Source organism: Humulus lupulus, chromosome 8 (assembly GCF_963169125.1).
Source record: "Humulus lupulus chromosome 8, drHumLupu1.1, whole genome shotgun sequence".
NCBI classification, from domain to species: Eukaryota; Viridiplantae; Streptophyta; class Magnoliopsida; order Rosales; family Cannabaceae; genus Humulus; species Humulus lupulus.
Genome location: NC_084800.1, coordinates 138,691,722 through 138,713,508, shown reverse-complemented (window position 1 = coordinate 138,713,508; position 21,787 = coordinate 138,691,722). Strand labels below are relative to the sequence as shown.

The following is a 21,787-nucleotide window of genomic DNA, read 5'->3' as shown; positions in this document are numbered from 1 at the left end:
TATTGTGCTCTTAAACCATAAAACAATATATTGTAAAAACAAAATGGTAACAGGGTGAGCAAGTATTGCACCTTTAATATATTTTGAGCCTCGATTTTGCTTTTTCCAGATTTAACAAGCTCCCAGAAGCAAGTATTATACTGATTGTTTATGTGGCCTGCAAAACCACAAGAACGAAATCTTAAAGACAAAACAAGCTTTCATTGTCAATAACTTGATCAATTTATTAACTTCATAGATATAACATAGTTTTTTAATAGTATTATATTCACGTGTTGTGGAAAGCGATTTTTGGTGTAATGTCATGACCTCAACATCGTGTATAAAGTATGATCATTATATATAAAAATTTATATATTTAAACATAGTGCATCAGAATTAAAGTTTAGCATATATACGTTAATAATCAATTATAGAGAGCCCAAAAATATGTAAAATAGTTACAAAGTATCAAACATTTATAGGTGAATCTATCTGAGGTGAAAGGGTGACTCAGATGCTTAATTATTTTGGTATTGGTTTTTCCTGTTAATATGTACATAGAAGTGAACTAAAGATGTCACAATTTTAGTACTAAATTTTATATAAAATCTAATGTGATCATATTAATACTGTTGAGATCATGACAATGTAATTATTGTCCATATTGTTAACATTCATTATAATATTGTTTTTGGACCGGCAGCATATACATGCATTATGATTTCCAAACAAGATACAACAAAAAGAAAAGAAAAAAATATGCAATTGCTACTAACCAGAAATGAAGGCAACAAAAAGAGATTAAAGAAAAACAAGAATAGATAATGATCACACATTCGTAGACACAACTATATATAAGTAGTTTAATGCAAAAAACAGAAAACTATCTTACAAGCATGCATATTTTATAATAAAAATAAGCATGTATACTATATATATTTATATATGCAGTACATATATCATGTAGAGTCGACCAACACACCTCTTAAGAAGAACTATTATATATAAAAAAACAATCAAGTACACCACCTCTAGTAGTACTATGTAGAGTCGACCAAACAATACACCTCTTCAGAAGAACCACTTATATGAAAAAAAGAATGAAGTACACCTCTAGCAGTATCCACCAAATAATCACCAAGTTAATAAAAAAGGTATTATATATATATATTTACATGTGGTAGTTCTTATAACTTTGGAATTAGGATATGTACCTGTATAGAAGCAACAAATTACAACTATAGTGAACAGAAAGCAATTAGCTAGCAAATCCAATTTCTCATTCTTGTCATGATCAAACAACCTTATGTATCAATAGCTAGTTATCATAAACTAAAAAGCTTTCCAACAAAAATTATATGTAACTAGCGGCCAAATAATAAACAATAGTATACAACACCCTTTTGTTATATAAGTGGTCCAAACATACACTATTAGTCTTTATTTTACTTCTATCCTTAAGTTATTCTAAGTATATTTTACAAATATTTCACACGAAAGTCATGCATGTGGGTAATAGGAAATATTGTAATTTCTATTAAATGATATATCTTCACATATTTTCCTCTTCTCTCTTTGCTAATAATATGAATATTATATATATATATATGTAAATATATTTTTATTTTTATTTTCATAAACATTGTTGTTAAGGGTAAAAACCAAAATCATTTAACTCAGTTTCATAGGATGAAAAATGTCAACAATAAGATTTATTCTGTCTAAGGATCAGTGGTACTACTAGATGGACCAAAATGTTAGATTTTTTCAGGAAGTCAAACGTTAAAGCCACACGATCGACTAATGTTACTTATAATTGAATGCTCAGAATATAGTACTTATATGCAAGAATCACCATCGATCATGGAGGGACATTAGCAATGATTGATCACTTTGTTTAGTTTCTGGTCAAGTGCTGAAAGATTGATGCATTATGAATCTATGTTATTGTTGTAGGAAGAGACAAAAAAAACACACACACAAAACATTATTTTTAAACAATTCATTAACCAGAAAATAGAAGGCCATAAACTCTTTACAGAAGTTAAAAGGAAAGGAAAACACAGATCACTTACAGCAGTTGACCAAAAGGAAGGAATAGACTTTGCTCTATTATTTCAAGAGATTCATAAGATATGGAAACCAACCTCAATGAACAATGCACCTAATTGGTAACGTGACACAAATTGCTAATGGAAAGATGTGGATAAGAACTTGCCAATTACAGTATGTATCATGAAAATTGTACACTTGACCCAGTGGACACCAGATTGAAATAACCAAATTCAGTAAGCAAATGATAAATCTACAAATACTTTAGTCCCTCTGATCGATTTGTAACAGGAATAGTCCATGCATTATAGACTAATTGTTCCCTTTTTAAAAGTTTACCAAATTGGTCTAGTATGCATTTTTTGTAATAAAACATATGGAAAACTAACTGTACAACTTTCAAAATTCTGGTACGTATAAAGCAACTTAAGATACACAAAAATAGAACTTTGGAACATATTATTAATAACTAGATTATGACATGAGATTAATCATCAGAGTAGAAGAGTAAACACGAACTAAGTCTCTATGATCAAGAAAGGACTCACGTAAGAAAAAGCACTATCAATAAGGGCCTACACTTGGCAGCACCCTCCCCACAAAATGTTGAAACTTACTTTATAATAAAAAGAGTAGTAGATCAGTGATGGCTTTCTTCAAAATGTGAGAGCAGAACTGAATACCCATGCTCCAATTCTTAATTTCTCAAGAGCATACAAAACCTCTTTCCCTCAGAAAAATAAATAATCACAACAACAACAATCCAGCAATGATTTATTTACGGAATTCTGGACTTATAAATTAGAATTAAAAACTTATGATCACCCTATTCTCCCCACCATGATCAAGCAGATGTCACAATAACAAGAAGCATCTCAGAACTAAAAATAAAATGAAAAACCTGAAGCATTTAGGACACATCTCTTGCAAATTATTGATTTAAAGAAAGTAGAACCAACCAACCTGTAGAAGTTTATTTAAGATAAGAGGCCCCACATATTGAGAAGATCATTGCCAATCTACAAGTTATAAAGTGAACAAAAAAATAGAATATTAGAAAACATATTTGGTCTGATATAAAATTTACACTTAAAATAATTAAAATAACATATTTGGAAAAGCAATGGTCTGATGTTGGTTGGTGAAAAATTAGAACCCTGCTGTACTTTTTCCATATAAATGTGCAAAAAAGAAAATGCTCTGTCCTATGATGTTCCAAACCTATAATTAAGAGAGAGAGAGAGAGAGAGAGAGTAGTTGAGTACTAAAACATTATGACTAGGAAAATTTTGGTCATATGAAAAAAAGATCCAGTCTTGGATACTTGCCTAAAATATGCCAAAAGGTACCTAACATAGTGACATGGTGTGCTCAAAATGTAATGATATATTATTATGGCCAATTTACCGTTAAGGAAGTATATCATTTGATAAAGCACTAAAGATTAAAAACAAAAACACATAATCCATTTCTTCTGAACACCTTAAGCAAGATTGGCATGTATCAATGGGGCTAAAACCAGTTCATTTCAAAAGAATGTAAAAGAACTTTGTCATAAGAGACACATAAATCAGGTTTATACTTTAATTACTACATCATATAAGGTACCTGGAAACATCAAATGGGATAGCTCACTTCAATATTGACCATTCTATATGTAATGAAAGTAAAGTTGATATCTCAGGGATTCGGCCACCCATGTATATGGCAACCATCATCCATCACAACCATTGCCCATATACACTATATTCCTCAATTCCATTTTCTTGCTATGTATATATATATATTAAGTTTAAAAATGAAAAATAATTAGAGAGATCTGTAAATGTAATTATAATTAATTTGGCAAAAATGGTAACAGTAAAATTAAATGATACGTGCATGGAGTAAGAGTTTCCTGGCAGAAAATTGATTGGCCATGACCGAAGAACCTTCACATAAACCAGGAACAATTTGAAATTTCCTGAATTCACCTCTAAAACCTCTAGATATGCTGCCACTTCTGTATGAGACATAAACAAACAATCACATCAGTTTGATCAAATAAAAAAGAGCAAAGTTGAAAATTTTGTAGCAAAAAGCTTATACACCACAGACCCCATGCCTCCAAGTGGAACACCTTGAGATGCAGATGGCTTGCAACTTTCACGAGTGAAAGGATCAATTGGAGCTTTCTGCAAAGATATACAATTAAGCAATTAACTTTCAAACTCCTATGCATAAAGATTATTTCATCCAAGTGTGAATAGTCACAACACCATACAACAAATCATTACTAAGGTAAAATAAAATAAATGAAAGAATGAAAATTTACCCTTCCATGAGAGGCTTCTTCTCTTACATATGACCATAGCTGTATACCTAGTCGAACCTAAAAATCAATGTCCATACACAAGTTATGTAATGACCCATCTACTCTAGAATTTTGGACTCTCTTTATACCGTTAGAAAGCTCATTAAATTATCTACAACTTTTAAGAAATACTATTTTTCGAAATTCCTAATATATCTGGGTCAAAAACAGGTCGGAATTTACAGTACCCTAAAGTTACGAAAAATCTATTTAATTATCTAAATATAAACCTAATCCACAAATAAATAAAATTGTGATAAATGTCATGCTCCTATCAGATTTTGGTGAAGACTAAGTCTTATATTTCTTTTATTTTATCATTAAAATAATAATTTCTTAATAATCATACATATGATAAGTGTTACTATCTTATTGGGTCTATCTAAACCTTATAATATAATAAATATCACCATCAATATCAGTCATATTAATCAAACCTTAGGTTAAAATTAATATTCTTAAACTGTAGGTTAAACATAGAAAATCTACAAGTGTTACTATGAGTGTCCAATTAAATTCCGATCTGAACCAAAATCCACAGTTATAAACATACTACAACTAATACTAGCTACTACTACTACTACTACTACTACTACTACTACTACTACTACTACTACTACTACTACTACTACTACTACTACTACTACTACTACTACTACTACTACTACTACTACTACTACTACTATCTAACTAGCGAAGTAAATTCTGGGACTCTACAATTCTCCCCTACTACAAAGAATTTCGTCCCCGAAATTTACTTATCAAACAATTCCGGATACCGGGCTAACATGTCATCCACCAACTCCCACGTTGCCTCCTGTTCAAAACTATTACTCCATAGGACTTTGACTATTGGAATAATCTTGGACCATAACTGCTTCATCCCTCTATCCAGGATGCTAACCGGTCGTTCCTCGTAACTCAAGTCTTTCTGGAGTGCTATCATATCATACTTGAGGATGTGAGATGGGTCTGACACATATCTACGCAGCATCAAGATGTGGAACACATTGTGACTATCTGCTAGAGCTGGCGATAGGGCTAATCTATACGCAACTGCTCCCACTTTGTCCAATATCTCAAAAGGATCTAAAAATCGAGGACTAAGTTTTCCTTACTTCCCAAACCGCTTCACACCTTTCATAGAAGATATCCTTAAGAAGACTTGATCTCCGACTTTGAATTCCACATCACGCCGCTTGGCATCCGCATAACTTTTCTAACGACTTTGAGCAGCGAGCATACACTTTCTAATCAGTGCTACTACATCTTGAGCTCCTCTAACAGCTTCAGCTCCAAGTAGTTGCCTTTCTCCTACCTCGTCCTAATGCAACGACGATCGACCCTTCTTCCATAAAGTAGCTTGTAGGGTGCCATCCCGATTGTTGACTGGTACCTATTGTTGTAGGAGAATTCTATCAGTGACTGTTAACCGAGATTTTCGGCAACTATCTTAAAGAAGGGTATTGACTAATGAGAATGGAAGATCGACACAAGATTTTTACGTGGTTGGGGCGTTAACTAGCCTTAGTCCACGAGTCTGTATATAAGTCTGTATTAGAGCTAGGATAAGCTTTTACAATGGAGTTGTTTAACTGTATTTGAACAGAGTTTCTGCCTTCTCTCCCTTTCTACGTTGCATTACAACTTATATTTATAGGACGAGCGGGACATCAGGTTTGGGCCGGGCCTGACCCGGACCCATTTGGGAAATGTGCACAAGGGGCCTTCCTAATGGAGGCCCGAGCTAGAAAGATACACAGAACACCAAACCCGAATCAGCTCAGGCCCAATTAGTTGCCCTGAGACGCAAGCATTCCCCCGACAAAACGGCACTTTGGCTCTGACCACCTCGAATCACGAGGCTGATTCAGGGGACAAGACCGGTTAGAGTACTTGGCTGCGCAGTCCTGACACACCAACAGATAATCCCAAGGAGACCCTTTCTGCAGGTGAAAAGTGGGGGGACAAGACCCACGCAAAATGAGGCGGCTTCAGTGTCCTGGACGCCTGACCCATAGCCTGGGGATGAAGCGGTCCAGGTTCGTTTACCTTTGGCCCGCTGCGTTTACTTCGGGCCCGGACCATTCTGGGCCCAGGACCCGGGACGCGATGGCTGCGATGGTCCGGGGTACTCCGGACAGTGCCGGGACCGTTCAAGCTGGACATGAACCCCGGACAGTGCCGGGACCGTCCCGGACCCTTCTACACAGGCCCGGTCCGTAGCTCGCGGACTAGGCCCAAATACCGAACCGGTCCCTCTGACCGTGGGCCGGGGCGAGGGCCCAAAACCCCGACAGGAAATGGGGATAACATTTACCCCCCAAGCCTTCACCCCGGTTAGCCGGGGGGAGGATTGCACCACCCCCGCGGTTCTTGCCAAGTTGCCTCCCCAATTTCTGCCAGGGCCAGGAGGCTTGCGAGAAGGCAGTGGCTGGGGCAGGTTGCCCAGCCCGGACCATTTCATGTACCCCGGGGACGTTTACCCTTGGCCTGCTTCAAAAATAGCGACACGTGTCGCCATGTGACTGTTGCAAGGGCCTCGAAGAGTCGCCTAGGCCTCCCAAAGTCTGCTAGGCCTGGGCTAGGGTGTCAGCGCACGTCACGAGGCATCCCATCCGCACGGGGAGAGTCATAATTGATTTCCTTGGAAAGGGGCGGACCGTAGGATGGGGCGTCCTTTGACATCCACCACTCCTGGATCGTCAGATTGGAGGTGCTGAGGATCCAGACCAAAAAAGAGCTCATAAATGTCCTCTGCGCGATCCTCGGCCGTCGGATGAAGAGGCCTCTGACCGTTGGATCGGGGGCCAGTATTTGGGGGCTGATATAAAGACTCAGACTACAGACATTCAGCATTTTTCCACTTCTGACCCAGCTTAAGAAAAAGAAAAACCAGAACGCTCGCCAGAGCTTTGCATGTCCAACCTCGCCGACGAAATACTTCGCCGTTTACTAGTTCTGCGCCACCGCCTGTTTCCTAGGGCCTCAACTTTCATTCTACAACCTGACGGCGCTTCTCGGACTTGCCCCGCCGACGAACTGCTGCACCGGCTGTGCCACTTCAAGAACGAGGTCCTGCCGTCCTTACGATCGGACAACCGCCAGCTTCAGCCGTCGACACCACACAGTAAGTATCTTCTGATTCTATTGTCAACTTTGTGAACCTAGGCTTTCTAGATGCATGCACCTAGGCTCCGTGCTTTAGAATTTGTTAGGAAGGCTGCCCGGTTTGGGTGGCACCGTTTCGGATGATCTCTGGACAAGGGATGGACCATAGTAGCCTTTCCTTCCGATCAGGGTCCCGGGGCTTTTCGGGGTCCCGGACCTGATCCGTCGGGACTCCGAGCAGTCCTTAGGAGACTCCCTGTACCTCGACCGACTCTATTGGGTTCAGGTACTGGCCGCTTGGCCTTTCTTTCTTTGTTCCCAGATCGTCACTCATGGCCACGGGCGTCACACTTCACTCCGAAGAAGAGGTTAATAGGGCCCCTGTAGTCACTCCCGGCTCCAAGCTGCCCAAACGCAACAGGTGGGAGATGGACGTAAGGCCCAACCTGTTCCGGAACTACCGGATGATGCAGCTCCTGGAGACGGGGCTGGGCATCGAATTGACTCCGGGCCTATTTCACAATCGTATGGCCAGGTTGGAGGAGCGGGCGCATACGTCCGTGGATGGATTCGGGGCCTGGAGTTCCGGCCACATCAGCGCGGGAGCTACGCTCCCGCTTCATGACTACTTCGTGCGGTTCCTGACGTATGTGGGGATCGCACCATTCCAACTGCTGCCACAAGCATACCGCCTGCTTGCTGGGTGGAAGGTGTTCTGTGTCGCGAAAGAGATCGCGGATCCTACCCCGGCGGAAGTCCTATACTTCTACAAGCTGGTGCCGCAGGTCAGCGCCAAAGACAAGAGCCTGGACGGCTTTTACAGGCTGCAGCCGCGGAGTGGCTATCCGGCTCCTACCAGCACCTGGAAGCACCCCCCGGATGTCAGGCATTACTGGTTTATGACATCCGGGTTCCTTATTGACAAGAATCCCACGCTGCTGCTAGACTTCCAGCGAGTGGGTAAGTATTTCCCCGGACCCTCTATTTCACTCCTCTTTCGCTTTCCATCTCTCATCATATCTTCCGGGTCGCAGGTCCCTTCATACAAACCCCCCTCACCGCCTTTCTCCTGGAAAGGAGGAGGTTCTACGCCAAGCTGATTGCGGAGGAGCTGGACGTAGGGGGCTATGTCAACGACAAAAACCTCCGGCTAGTAGGGTTACTCGCGGCCACCCAGACCATTGTTGCCCCTAGCCTCCGGGGCATCCCGTTTGAGAAGAACATCGAGGCCCGGGAGCAGCTAGCCCTTGACCACATCGCCAAGGTGGTGAGAGCGGCGCGGGCCACCGCAGCCCAGCGTAAGAAGAATCAGCTCCCGGTGGAAGAGGCCACCTCGGAAGAGCTGGAAGAGCTTTTCGAAGATGCCCTACCAAACGTTGGGACTCCCGGGGCTAGCGTATCGGGGCGAGGTAACTCCCCTTTAGTCTTAATTTATGCCCCCCAAGTTGGGGGCTTAACTAGGGATAGGCTAGAGCCGCCGGGCCCCGCGTTTGGGGCTGATGGGGAGATGAGGCCTTCATCTCCCATCCCTGTAGGATCAGAAACCTTAATGTTCCTGTCCGGGTTCCTCCAGTATGGGGGGTTTCTAATCCCGGACTACGTAGGAGACCGGATACACTCATTTGCTTTAAGGGAATTGAGTCTCGCCCGGGGCCTAGATGAAGGTTTGTCCCGGGCTATACTTTCTTCCAACTGTTGTGCTTTCCCGTTCGGCTTATCATACTAACTTCGTTTTCCCATATTTTTGCACAGGATTCCAACATGTCTGACCCGGCCAGCTAGATGAGGAGGCTCATCAAGGAAAGATCAGCCTTGAAGGCGGCCAGGAGGTCAAATGTCGTGGCCGGCGCGGAGCTCCCCCCAACCAGTGAAAGATCCGGAACAACGCCCGGCCCAGGTGAGGCATTGGCCGTGGTAACATTCCGGGCCGTGGAGCCGGCCGCAGACGGCGTCCCGGACCAGCCCCCGGTAATTGATTTGGAAACGGGCGAAGCCGCAAGCCGGAGCTCTGGGAAGAGAGGCCCCGAAGATGATGCCCAGGTGGGCAAACTCGGGAAGAGGCCTCGGACGATGTTGTCAGAGACAGCCGAGGAGTCACACGGGGAGAGTAGGTTAACCGCGAAGGAGATCCCTGCTCCGCCTGTCCTTCCTCTCCGCCCAACCCTTCTCGAGGAGGGGGAGTCCGCTCTGCGGGACGAGCAGTCCCGGCTGGTCAACCGGACCTGGGAGAGCGGCCGATGCTGGAGAGACGACGCTTACAAGGCCCTGATGATCTGTCGCCAGGTTGAGTTTTCGGATCGTCCCGCCGAGTTCAGCGCTCCTCAGCCGATCGTGGATCGGCTAGCTGTTGAGATGGGCTTCCGCCCCAAGCTGGGCCAGGACATTGCCCCCATGGCCGCTGATCTGCTCGATCAGGTCGGGAGTACTATGTCTAACCTCCAGCTGAAGAGGTACGCCACGATAGCCAATCCGGACGGGCTGTTCATCTCTCAGGCTCTCCGCCACCAGGCTACCGCGGTAATTTTCATCTCATGTCCTTTAGTCATTCGTTGGTGGTGACTTCTTTTTCTAACTTTCGTTTGCTCCAGGTTGCCTTGTTATCTCAAAGGAGTGCCGATTTGATGGCCGAGCTTGCCCTCAAGATGGAGACGGCCAAGCTGGAAATAGAGGCGGCCGTGAACCAGAGGGAGACTGTCAAGGAAAATCTCAGCAAGGAGACAGCCCGCCTCCAAGAAGAGCTGGCCCGCGCGAAGGCGGAGTGCGAGGAAATTAGCCGTGCCAAGACCGGGGTGGAAGAGGAGTTGTCTCGGACGACGAAGGTTGCTGACGAAAGGGCGACTCTCTTGGAGACGGCTGCGGCACAGTCCGTCCTGGACAAGGAGGAGATCCGGAGCCTGAAAGCCCGTGTGCTTGAGCTGGGTGACTCCCTTCTTCAGGAGAAGGCGGCACACGACACCACCCGTCGGGAGAGGGAGGAGGCCGACAACTTAGTGGATGTCACCTTTAACGAGGCCATTTATATGGCCTGGTGCAAGGACAAGAACATGAACCTCCTTATCTTCCCCGATCCTGACTCGAAGCGTGCCGAGTACGAGGCCAAGGAGAGGGAGGATGCGGACCTCCGGGCGGACGCGCTGTAGGCCCTTGTCTCGGCCTCGTTCTTTTTGTTAATTAGTTTAGCTTGTAATTTAATTTCAAACACTGCTTCTTCCTTTGGTTTTTAAAAGATTTCTCCTTTCACCATTCAGTAAGAAGTTGATGTCGCGACTAACTGATTGCAGGGGGTTTTGTCCCGGTTCCAACGTCCGGGACTGGACCCAACGACTAGTCTTTGCTCTGTTCGGGGCCCTTGGGACTTTGTTTAACCCGGAGTGTGCTTTCCCTGGAATTTTAGGTCCTGGGTTTGTTCCGGGGCTGACCTAATGCTTCCGTGCTCTGAGGATCAGCACGTCCGGGTCGGACAGACTTTATACTCCCGAACATCATTCGTCCGGGGTGGGACCGGCCTTGGGCTCGGTTCCCTTTTATTTATACCCCCGGACATCGTTCGTCCGGGGTGGGACCGGCCTTGGGCTCGGTTCCCTTTTATTTATACCCCCGGATGTCGTTCGTCCGGGGTGGAACCGACCTTGGGCTCGGTTCCCTTTTATTTATTCCCCCGGACGTCATTCGTCCGGGGTGGGACCGGCCTTGGGCTCGGTTCCCTTTTATTTATACCCCCGGACGTCGTTCGTCCGGGGTGGAACCGGCCTTGGGCTCGGTTCCCTTTTATTTATTACCCCGGACGTCGTTCGTTCGGGGTGGGACCGGCCTTGGGCTCGGTTCCCTTTTATTTATACCCCCGGACGTCGTTCGTCCGGGGTGGAACCGGCCTTGGCACGGTCCTCTTATTTTTATACTCCCGGATATCGTTCGTCCGGGGTGGGCCAGCCTTGGGCTCGGTTCCCTGTTATTTATACCCCCGGACGTCGTTCGTCCGGGGTGGAACCGGCCTTGGCACGGTCCTCATATTTTTATACTCCCGGACATCGTTCGTCCGGGGTGGGCCGGCCTTGGGCTCGGTTCCCTTTTATTTATACCCCCGGACGTCGTTCGTCCGGGGTGGGACCGGCCTTGGGCTCGGTTCCCTTTTCTTTATACCCCCGGACGTCGTTCGTCCGGGGTGGAACCGGCCTTGGCACGGTCCTCTTATTTTTATACTCCCGGACATCGTTCGTCCGGGGTGGGCCGGCCTTGGGCTCGGTTCCCTTTTATTTATACCCCCGGACGTCGTTCGTCCGGGGTGGGACCGGCCTTGGGCTCGGTTCCCTTTTTTATCTTTGCACCTGGGATGACACCCCCCGCAAGTGAGCAGAGACTGGTCTGGGGTCACTTGAGATAATAGCCCTGAGGCACACATTTTCATGGAAATAATAGCCCTTTATGACGTTTTGCACACGTCATTTTCATTATTCTAAAAAAAGGAATTAGCCCTGAGGCGTACATGTTACAGCATAAACATTAAACTCGGACGAGCCCTTAGGCTACTGGTAGTATTTACGGAGGTGTTCTGCGTTCCAGGCTCGCGGAACCTCGGAACCATCGAGCCGCTTCAAGCGGTATGTTCCGGGGCAGATCTCTTGCTGGATCTCATACGGCCCTTCCCAATTGGGGCCCAGAACCCCTACCCCCGGATCCTGAGTGGCAGGGAAGACCCTCCGCAGGACCAGATCGCCGGTTTCGAACTTACGGCTCTTGACTCTAGAGTTGAAGTGCCGAGCGATCTTGCCCTGGTACATCTTTAACTGCACCTGCGACTCTTCCCGGATTTCCTCGATAAGGTCCAGAGATTCTTGGAGTAAGGCATGGTTCTGGGTGGGATCATACGTCTCGCGACGATGGGACGGGATGGTCGTTTCAATTGGGATGACGGCTTCGCATCCGTACGTCATTGAGTATGGGGTGTGCCCGGTTGATGTCCGTTCGGTTGTCCGGTAGGCCCACAACATGCGGGGGAGCTCTTCGGGCCACTTGCTCTTACAGGCCTGAAGCTTTTTCTTCAGTGTCCCTTTTAGGATTTTGTTCACGGCTTCGGCTTGTCCGTTCGCCTGGGGCCTGGCCACGGCGGAGAAACTCTTCACTATACCGTGCCTCTCGCAGAAATCCGTGAAGTGGAGGCTGTCAAATTGTTTCCCGTTGTCAGACACGATTTTGTAGGGGAGGCCATACCGACACACTATGTTGTTAACGATGAAATCTAAGGCCTTCTTGGACGTGATCGTGTTCATAGGCTCCGCCTCAACCCATTTCGTGAAATAGTCTACCGCCACAATGGCATACTTCACCCCTACTCTCCCGGTTGGGAGGGATCCCACAAGATCGATCCCCCACACTGCAAAGGGCCAGGGACTGTTCATCAAGGTTATCTCTGTTGGGGGGGCCCGAGGGATCTTCGCGTACCTCTGGCATTGTTCGCACCTGCGGACGTAGTCTATGCAGTCCCTTTTCATGGTGGGCCAGAAGTATCCTTGGCGCAGAATCTTCTTGGACAAACTGGGTCCGGCTGTGTGATCTCCGCAAAAGCCTTCGTGGACCTCATGCATGATGGCACCCATCTCAGTCCCGGACACGCACCGGAGGTAAGGCATAGACAGTCCCCGGCGATAAAGTTTCCCGTCCATCATGACGTATCGGTGGGCCTGGTACAAGAGCTTCCTGGCCGCGGCTCGCTCGTTCGGAACCTCCCCGGTGGGCAGGTAGCGGATCAGCGGCCCCATCCATGAATTGGAGTGATCGACGGCATGGACGGTCGGAGTCCCTATGCTTGGGACGGGGAGATGGTTGACGGGGACCAGCCCGGCCAACTCGGCCTCTGCGTCGGTTGCTAGCTTCGCTAATGTGCCCGCAAAGACGTTCTTCTCCCGGGGTATCTGGCGGATGGAATGCGCCGCGAACGCTTGGAGCATCTCCCTCGCTTGGGTTACGTATGCCGCCATTCGCTCTCCCTTGGTCTGATACTCCCTCGAAATCTGTCTGACTACCAGCTGAGAATCGCTGTATATTTCGAGGTTCGCCGCCCCTACTTCTCGGGCCAGACGCAAGCCGGCTATGACGGCCTCATGCTCCGCCTCGTTGTTCGACGCTTTGAACTGGAAACGGAGGGCGTTTTGTAGCTGATGCCCCTGCGGGGATACGAGGATGATCCCGGCGTCGGCCCCGTTCTCGTTCGATGCTCCGTCCACGAAGACTTTCCAAACGGGAGAAGTGCGGGCCGCGGGGGCACTCTCTTCTGGGGTGACCCCGGAACATTCGACGATGAAGTCGGCCAGGGCCTGTCCCTTAATGGCCACCCGGGGCACGTAAGATATATCAAATTGGCTCAGCTCCATGGCCCATTTCAGGAGTCTCCCCGACGCCTCAGGTTTCTGCAACACCTGCCGCAGGGGGTGGTTGGTTAAGACCTTTATCGTGTGGGCTTGGAAGTAAGGTCGAAGCTTCCGGGATGCCGTCAGCAGACAGAAAGTCAGTTTTTCGATTAGTGGGTATCTAGATTCGGCGTCTAGTAATCGCTTGCTCACGTAGTACACCGGGAGTTGAGTCCTCTCCTCTTCGCGCACCAACGCGGCGCTGATGGCGTGCTCGGTTACGGCCAGGTATAAGTACAAAGGCTCTCCTTCGACTCGCTTCGCCAGGATGGGGGCCTTGGCCAAGTGCTCTTTCAGCTTCTGGAAGGCTTCTTCGCACTCGGGAGACCATTCGAACCGCTGGCTTCCCCGGAGGACGTTGAAAAAAGGGACGCACTTGTCCGTGGCCTTGGAGACAAAACGGCTTAGGGCGGCCACTCGCCCCGTCAGGCTTTGACGTCCTTGTGCTTCCGGGGAGAGGCCATGTTGATCAGGGCCTTGATCTTCTCGGGGTTGGCTTCAATTCCTCGGGAACTCACGATAAAGCCCAGGAACTTCCCGGATGCGACGCCGAAGGTGCACTTCTTAGGGTTCAGCTTCATCCCGTACTTCCGGATAACCGCGAAAGCCTCCGCCAAATCGCTCGAATGTTCCCGCGACGTCTTGGATTTGACTAGCATATTGTCGATGTATACTTCCATGTTTCGCCCCAGCTGGGCCCTAAACATTCGATTGACGAGCCTCTAGTAGGTTGCTCCGGCATTCTTGAGTCCGAAAAGCATGACGGCATAGCAGTAGATGCCCTTGTCAGTTTGGAAACTGGTGTGCTCCTGATCCGCCACGTGCATGGAGATCTGGTTGTAGCCTGAGTAGGCGTCCATGAAACTCAAGATCTCGTAACCGGACGTAGCGTCCACCATTTGGTCTATCCGGGGGAGCGGGAAACAGTCCTTCGGACATGCTTTGTTGAGGTCCGTGAAGTCGATGCAGGTCCTCCACATCCCGTTAGGCTTTGGCACCAAGACCGGGTTGGCTAGCCATACGGGGTATACGGCTTCGCGGATGAAGTTAATGGAAGACAGCTTCTCTACCTCCAGCTTGAGGGCCTCGGCCCTTTCCGTCCCCAAAGGTCTGCGCTTCTGGCGGACCGGGGTCGCGTTTGGGTCAATACTCAACGCGTGGCATATGATATTGTGGTCGATCCCGGTCATATCGGAGTGGGACCATGCCAGAAGATCCTGGTTTTCCTTGACTTGGGCGATAATGGCGGCCCGAATGTCTTCCGGCAGGCTCTTTCCCACTTGGATGACCCTGGTAGGGTCGGACTCGTTGATGCATACCTCTTCTATTTCGTCCATTGGCTCAAGGGTGCGTTCCTCTCCCAACCGTGGGTCCAGATCGTCTTCGTCCTGGATACCTTGCTCGGGCGGGCGGAGTGCCGGCCCGACGGGCTCATCCCGGACCATACAAACGGGACGGGCAGAGATATGGTAACACTTCCGCGCACTCTTCTGGTCTCCGCGGACCGTCCCAATCCCTCCGTTGCTGCACGGGAACTTCATGCATAGATGGCAGATGGAGGTGATGGCCCCGAACTCGACCAGGGCGGGCCGGCCAAAGATGGCGTTGTAAGCGGTCAAGCAATCTACCACCACAAAGGTGCAGAACTTGAACGATTGCTGCAACGCGTCCCCCAGAGTAACAGGTAGCTGGACCTTTCCCATGGGGAGGAGTGCGTCTCCGTTGAAGCCGTAGATTTGGGTCGGGCACGACGCCAGATCAGCCTCCGTCAGGCCAATGGCGGCAAAGGCGGATTTAAACAACAAGTTGACGGAGCTTCCGTCATCCACCAACACTCAGGACACCATCTTTTTGGCAATTTGAGCATCTATGACCAGTGGGTCGTGGTGCGGGAAATGGATGTTACGGGCGTCGTCTTCCGTGAACGTGATGGGGAGGTTCATCAGTTTGGGGCGCTGAGCAGGGGCCTGGACGAGGGCGCAAACTTCTTGGTCATGGTCCAGCTCGCTCAGATAGCGCTTTTGATCATTCTTCGAAGGGCCTCCTAGGTGGGGTCCGCCTGATATGGTCGACACGTGCCCGTCCACTCGAGGGGGCGCTGCCCCGGAAGGATAGGGCATCCCAGGACCGGGGGCCTGCGTGGCGACGGCCCCCTGAGGGGTCTGTGCTGGGAGCCCTTGCGCATACCCTCCCTGGGGCGGGTATGCACGAGTCGTTGCCGGCGCCGTAGACTGCCCGGGATTTGCTGTCATGCCCGAGACGCCTATGGGCATCCTTACCCACTGATGGAGATGTCCCAGCTTGATGAGGTTTTCAATTTCATCTTTGAGCTGCCGACATTCGTCGGTGGTGTGGCCCACATCTTTGTGATAGGCGCACCATTTGTTGGTGTCTCTGGGGTTCCTCCCCCCCCTAAACATGGGGCTAGGCTTCCGGTAATGGACCGCTCTTTCTGTAGCCAGGTAGATGTTTTCCCGGGTATCCACCAAGTTAGTGTATTCCGAGTATTGGGGCTCATAGCCCCTCTTCCCTTTTTTGGCCGACTCCGGCCGGTTCTGGCCCTTGCCGGCCCGCTTACTCCGGGAGGGATTCACGCTTGCCTCGGTTACCCCGTTCTGCGACTGCTGGGCCACGACGGGGGCCATGCTGTGCCCTGCTAGCGCGACACCATACCCGGAGAAGGGCGTTGACTGGGCCGGGGCATATCCCGAAGCGGCAGGACCGTACACCATAGGCGTGTAACTAATGCCGGACGCGACAACTGCCCCCGGGACGATCGGGGGCGATGCGTAGGACTGCGCGGGGAAATGTCCCGCACCTCCCGGAATCGTCTGAGGGACTGGATGAGGAGCCGAGGGCCATCCGAAGGCCTGGATCTGGGCCTCCTCCCAGTTGATGAATCCTTGGGCCCTCCTAATAAATTCTTCTAGGGTGGCGGCTTTATTGCGCTGCATGTCGTCCCAGAGCGGGGACCCGGCCCGGATTCCAGACTGTAGCGCCACCAGGCGCTGTCCGTCGTCGACCTTTGTCTTGGAGGCTTCTTCAGTGAGGCGCTGGATGTAGGCCCTCAGTGTTTCTGCGGGCATTTGCTTAATATTGGCGAGGGCACTGATTTGCATGTCCATCCTCATGGCGGCCACGAATTGCTTCCGAAAAGCCGACTGTAGCCCGGACCATGTTTGGATGGACCCCGGTTTAATCCTTTTCCACCACTCTTCGGCGGGGCCGCCCAACGTGATGGAGAAGCAGAGGCATTTGCCATTGTCGCTGACGTGAGCCACAGCCATGAGTCGGTTGTACTGGGACAGATGATCCCTAGGGTCCGTGCTTCCAGTGTAGGCGGTGAGACTTGGCATCTTGAACCCCTTGGGCAACATGGCGTCTAGGATGTGTCTTGCGCATGGCTCCTTGTCCTCTTCGTCAGAGTCAGTGTCCACGCCCTCTTGCTTGCGGACCAAGCGGTCGGTGACCTTTTTTAATGCTGCCATTTGCTCCATGAGCTGCCTGGCCGCGCCGTCCTCTAGGGGGATTCTCTCGTTCCGCCTGTCGTTTATGTCGTTCCTGAGGTCGCCGTTTCGAGGAAGGATTTTTTGCTTGCGGGCCCGATCTTTTCGGGCATTTAGTCCGTCACGTAAATCTACCCGGGAAGTGTCGTCCCCGGAGCTGAGAGCGTCACGATCCTCGCGGCGGGATCGTTCCCGATGATTCTTGTTGACGGAGGCACTCGGGTGCAAAGGCTTTTCCCTCCCGTTCGCCCTTGGGGCGGGCCGGGGCTGACCGTCCTGCGGCCGTACCCCCTGCGGATCGATTGGGTGGCCTCGTCCTGGGTCGGGGCACACCTTCTCTTTCCTAGGTAACGGCCGTGAATGTGCCCCGGCTTTACTGACGGGGGTAGTCTTTTTCCGAGTTGTCCGTTGCTCCCTGTCCGGGACTTTCGGAGCCGTGTCGGGGGGAGGCTCTGGGAAACGGATCGGGCTGGCCCCCCTGGGGCCCCCGGTTTGCACTTGGGGAGCGGGTTGTTGCGTTTCTGGGTGCAGGCCAACTGCGGGGTTTGCCGCCGGGCCCTGTGCGGCCATCAGTGCTTGCAGGGCATGGAGAGACTCTTGCACCCGGCGGTGTGCCTCCGCCTGCTCAGCCATCCTGGCTTCCTGATCCCGGATCTGCTGCCTCAGTTTAGTCACCTCCGGGTCTTGCTGATCATCGCGAGGGACCTCGGGATCCGCGGCTTCATCATGATACTCCCCCTCGTTCTCCTCCTCATAGTACTCTTCTTCGTCTCCTACTTCGTACTCTGTCTCACCCTCGTAGTCTTGCGACTCGTCTTGGTGAGACGTCTGAGGAGGCACGTCTTCAGGCAGGTTTTGAGGGATGTGCTGAGAAGGCAGTGGGTCTCCGTTGCCCTGCTCCGGGTTGGCAGGGTCGAAGGTGGTGTTACGAGTGTTCACCATCGTAGTAAAGGCCTGACGTTGGCGCTAGCTTCCTTCAGCTCTCAATGAAAGCACCAAACTGTTAACCGAGATTTTCGGCAACTATCTTAAAGAAGGGTATTGACTGATAATAATAATGAGAATGGAAGATCGACACAAGATTTTTACGTGGTTGGGGCGTTAACTAGACTTAGTCCACGAGTCTGTATATAAGTCTGTATTAGAGCTAGGATAAGCTTTCACAGTGGAGTTGTTTAACTGTATTTGAACAGAGTTTCTGCCTTCTCTCCCTTTCTACGTTGCATTACAACTTATATTTATAGGACGAGGGGGACATCAGGTTTGGGCCGGGCCTGACCCGGACCCATTTGGGAAATGTGCACAAGGGGCCTTCCTAATGGAGGCCCGAGCTAGAAAGATACACAGAACACCAAACCCGAATCAGCTCAGGCCCAATTAGTTGCCCTGAGACGCAAGCATTCCCCCGACAAAACGACACTTTGGCTCTGACCACTTCGAATCACGAGGCCGATTCAGGGGACAAGACCGGTCAGAGTACTTGGCTGCGCAGTCCTGACACGCCAGCAGATAATCCCAAGGAGACCCTTTCTGCAGGTGAAAAGTGGGGGGACAAGACCCACGCGAAATGAGGCGGCTTCAGTGTCCTGGACGCCTGACCCATAGCCTGGGGATGAAGCGGTCCAGGTTCGTTTACCTTTGGCCCGCTGCGTTTACTTCGAGCCCAGACCATTCTGGGCCCGGGACCTGGGACGTGATGGCCGCGATGGTCCGGGGTACTCCGGACAGTGCCGGGACCGTTCAAGCTGGACATGAACCCCGGACAGTGCCGGGACCGTCCCGGACCCTTCTACACAGGCCCGGTCCGTAGCCCGCGGACTAGGCCCAAATACTGAACCTGTCCCTCTGACCGTGGGCCGGGGCGAGGGCCCAAAACCCCGACAGGAAATGGGGATAACAATGACAAATACTTACTCGAAGATCTTGATGTAAACATCGATCCTCTATCGAATACTATTGTCTTAGAGATTCTATGCAGTCATACTATTTCTTGGACTTAAGCGTCTGCATATTGATCTGCTGTGTATGAAGTCTTAACAGGCAGGAAATGAGCCGACTTGGTTAGTCTATCTATTACTACCCAAGCAGAATCATGCTGCTTATTCTTCCTTGGAAAACCTGTCACGAAGTCCATAGCTATATTGTCCCACTTCCATTCTGGTACGCTAAGCGGTTGCAATAAGCCCGCAGGCCGCTGATGCTCTGCTTTCACTTGCTGGCATATAAGAGACATGGACACAAATTCTGCTATGTCCTTCTTCATCCCTGGCCACCAATAGATTATCTTGATGTCATGAGTCATCTTGGTAGACCCTGGGTGAACTGAGTACGGGGTACTGTGCACTTCTTCTAGAATCGTCCTCTTAATACTTTGATCATTTGGCACGCATACCCGATTCTTATATCTCAATAAACCTTGACTAGATATTAAGAAATCTGTAGGCTTGCCTTCTCTGACAGCATCCATATGTGCTACTAGTGTGTCGTCATGTCCCTGACCAATCCGTATATCTTCTAGTAGATTTGACTAGATAGACAAGTTAGCTAGCTTGCCGACAATTACTTCTATTCCGGCACTGATAAGCTCCTGTTGTAGCGACTTTTCTATTCCTGCTAGCGTTGTTAAACTTTCATAACTCTTTCTACTTAGCGCATTGGCAACTACGTTTGCCTTTCCCAGGTGGTATAAGATTTCGCATTCGTAATCCTTTACTAATTCTAACCACCTGCGCTGCCTCATATTGAGTTCCTGCTGAGTAAAGAAGTATTTTAAACTCCTGTGGTCCGTATAAATCTCACACCGTTCTCTGTGAAGATAGTGGCGCCAGATTTTCAACGCAAAGACCACTGCTGCCAACTCCATGTCATGCGTTGGATAGCGTTGCTCGTACTCCTTCAACTGCCATGAGGCATAGGCTATCACCTTGTCATTCTGCATTAGCACACAACCCAACCCTTGCTTCGATGCATCGCAGTAGACTACAAACTTATCGTTGGGTGTCGATACACAGAGTACTGGTGCTGAACAAAGCTTATCCTTAAGCAACTGGAAGCTTTCTTCACACTTATCATTCCAGTTAAATTTTTGTTGCTTCCGGGTCAGGTTAGTGAGCGGAGTGGCTGTCTTAGAAAATTCCTCTACAAACTTCCTATAATAACCTGCTAACCCTAAGAAGCTTCTTACTTCAGATGCGTTCTTTGGTCTGGGCCAATCCTTCACGGCCTCTACCTTTGATGGGTCTACTGCAATTCCGTCTTTCGATATAATGTGCCCGAGGAACACCACTTGCGAAAGCCAAAATTCACATTTCTTGAACTTGGCGTAGAGTTGATGCTCCTTTAGTCGTGACAAAATCAATCTCAAATGTTCCTCGTGCTCTTCTTCATCCTTGGAGTATACTAAGATGTCGTCGATGAACACTACGATGAATTTATCTAAGTAGTCATTGAAGACCCTATTCATCAAGTCCATAAACGCAGCTAGAGCATTGGTAAGACCGAAAGCCATAACTAAGAACTCGTAATGCCCGTAACGAGTTCTAAAAGTCGTCTTGGGATTATCCTCTTCCCGTACTTTGAGCTGTGATACCCGGTCCGTAGATCAATCTTTGAAAACACGGTTGCCCCTCGGAGTTGATCAAACAAGCCGTCAAGTCGGGGTAGCGGGTACTTATTGTTAATTGTCACCTTATTCAGCTCACGATAATCTAATACATATCTGCATGCTTCCATCCTTCTTCTTCACAAATAGTACTGGTGCTCCCCATATCGAATGGCTCGTACTAATGAAACCCAAGTCTAAGAGTTCTTCTAACTACATCTTTAACTCCTTGAGTTCGGTAGCAGCCATCCGGTATGGTTCCTTGGAAGTAGGCTCGGTGCCCGGTACTAATTCGATCATGAAGTCAATTTCCCGCGTCGGCGGCAATCCTGGCAAGTCGTCAGGAAATACCTCTGGAAATTCCCTTACAATGTGTACATCTCCGACCTTTAGTGGTGTTCCCTAAACTACATGCATAACGCTTGCTAAGAATGTGTGACATTCTTTTTCTATCATTCTTTGGGCTTTGAGAGATGATATTAGCGGTGTACGTAGTCCTGAAACTTTTCCCATATAGCATCGTTTCTGGCCGTCATGAGTCTCGAACATCACTTGCTTACGTCTGCTATCGGTGGTTACGCCATGCCTTGATAGCCAGTCCATTCCTAATATCATGTCAAAATCTTTGATCTCAATTTCTATCAGGTCTCCTTCTTGTTCTACATCCTCAATTTTGATCGGTACGCCTCGTACTATCCGTGATGGTAGGACTACTTCACCCGAAGGCAACTATGTCACAAACCTAGTTCTACAAGGTTTGTCTAATTCTCTATCATTC

At 48.9% G+C, this 21,787-nt stretch overlaps 1 long non-coding RNA gene across 2 annotated transcripts; it reads right to left on the bottom strand.

The window, feature by feature from the left end:
* Window positions 1-2,914: 2,914 nt before the first annotated feature.
* On the bottom strand, window positions 2,915-4,407 carry LOC133794338 (uncharacterized). Of its 2 annotated transcripts, XR_009875189.1 has the most exons (4): window positions 4,349-4,407; window positions 4,132-4,208; window positions 3,643-4,036; window positions 2,915-3,053 (listed from the first exon to the last, which is right to left on the bottom strand). It is a non-coding gene; the product is annotated as an uncharacterized LOC133794338 (long non-coding RNA). The 2 variants fall into 2 exon arrangements; XR_009875190.1 differs by lacking the exon at window positions 2,915-3,053 and having other exon boundaries at window positions 3,595-4,036.
* Window positions 4,408-21,787: the final 17,380 nt, after the last annotated feature.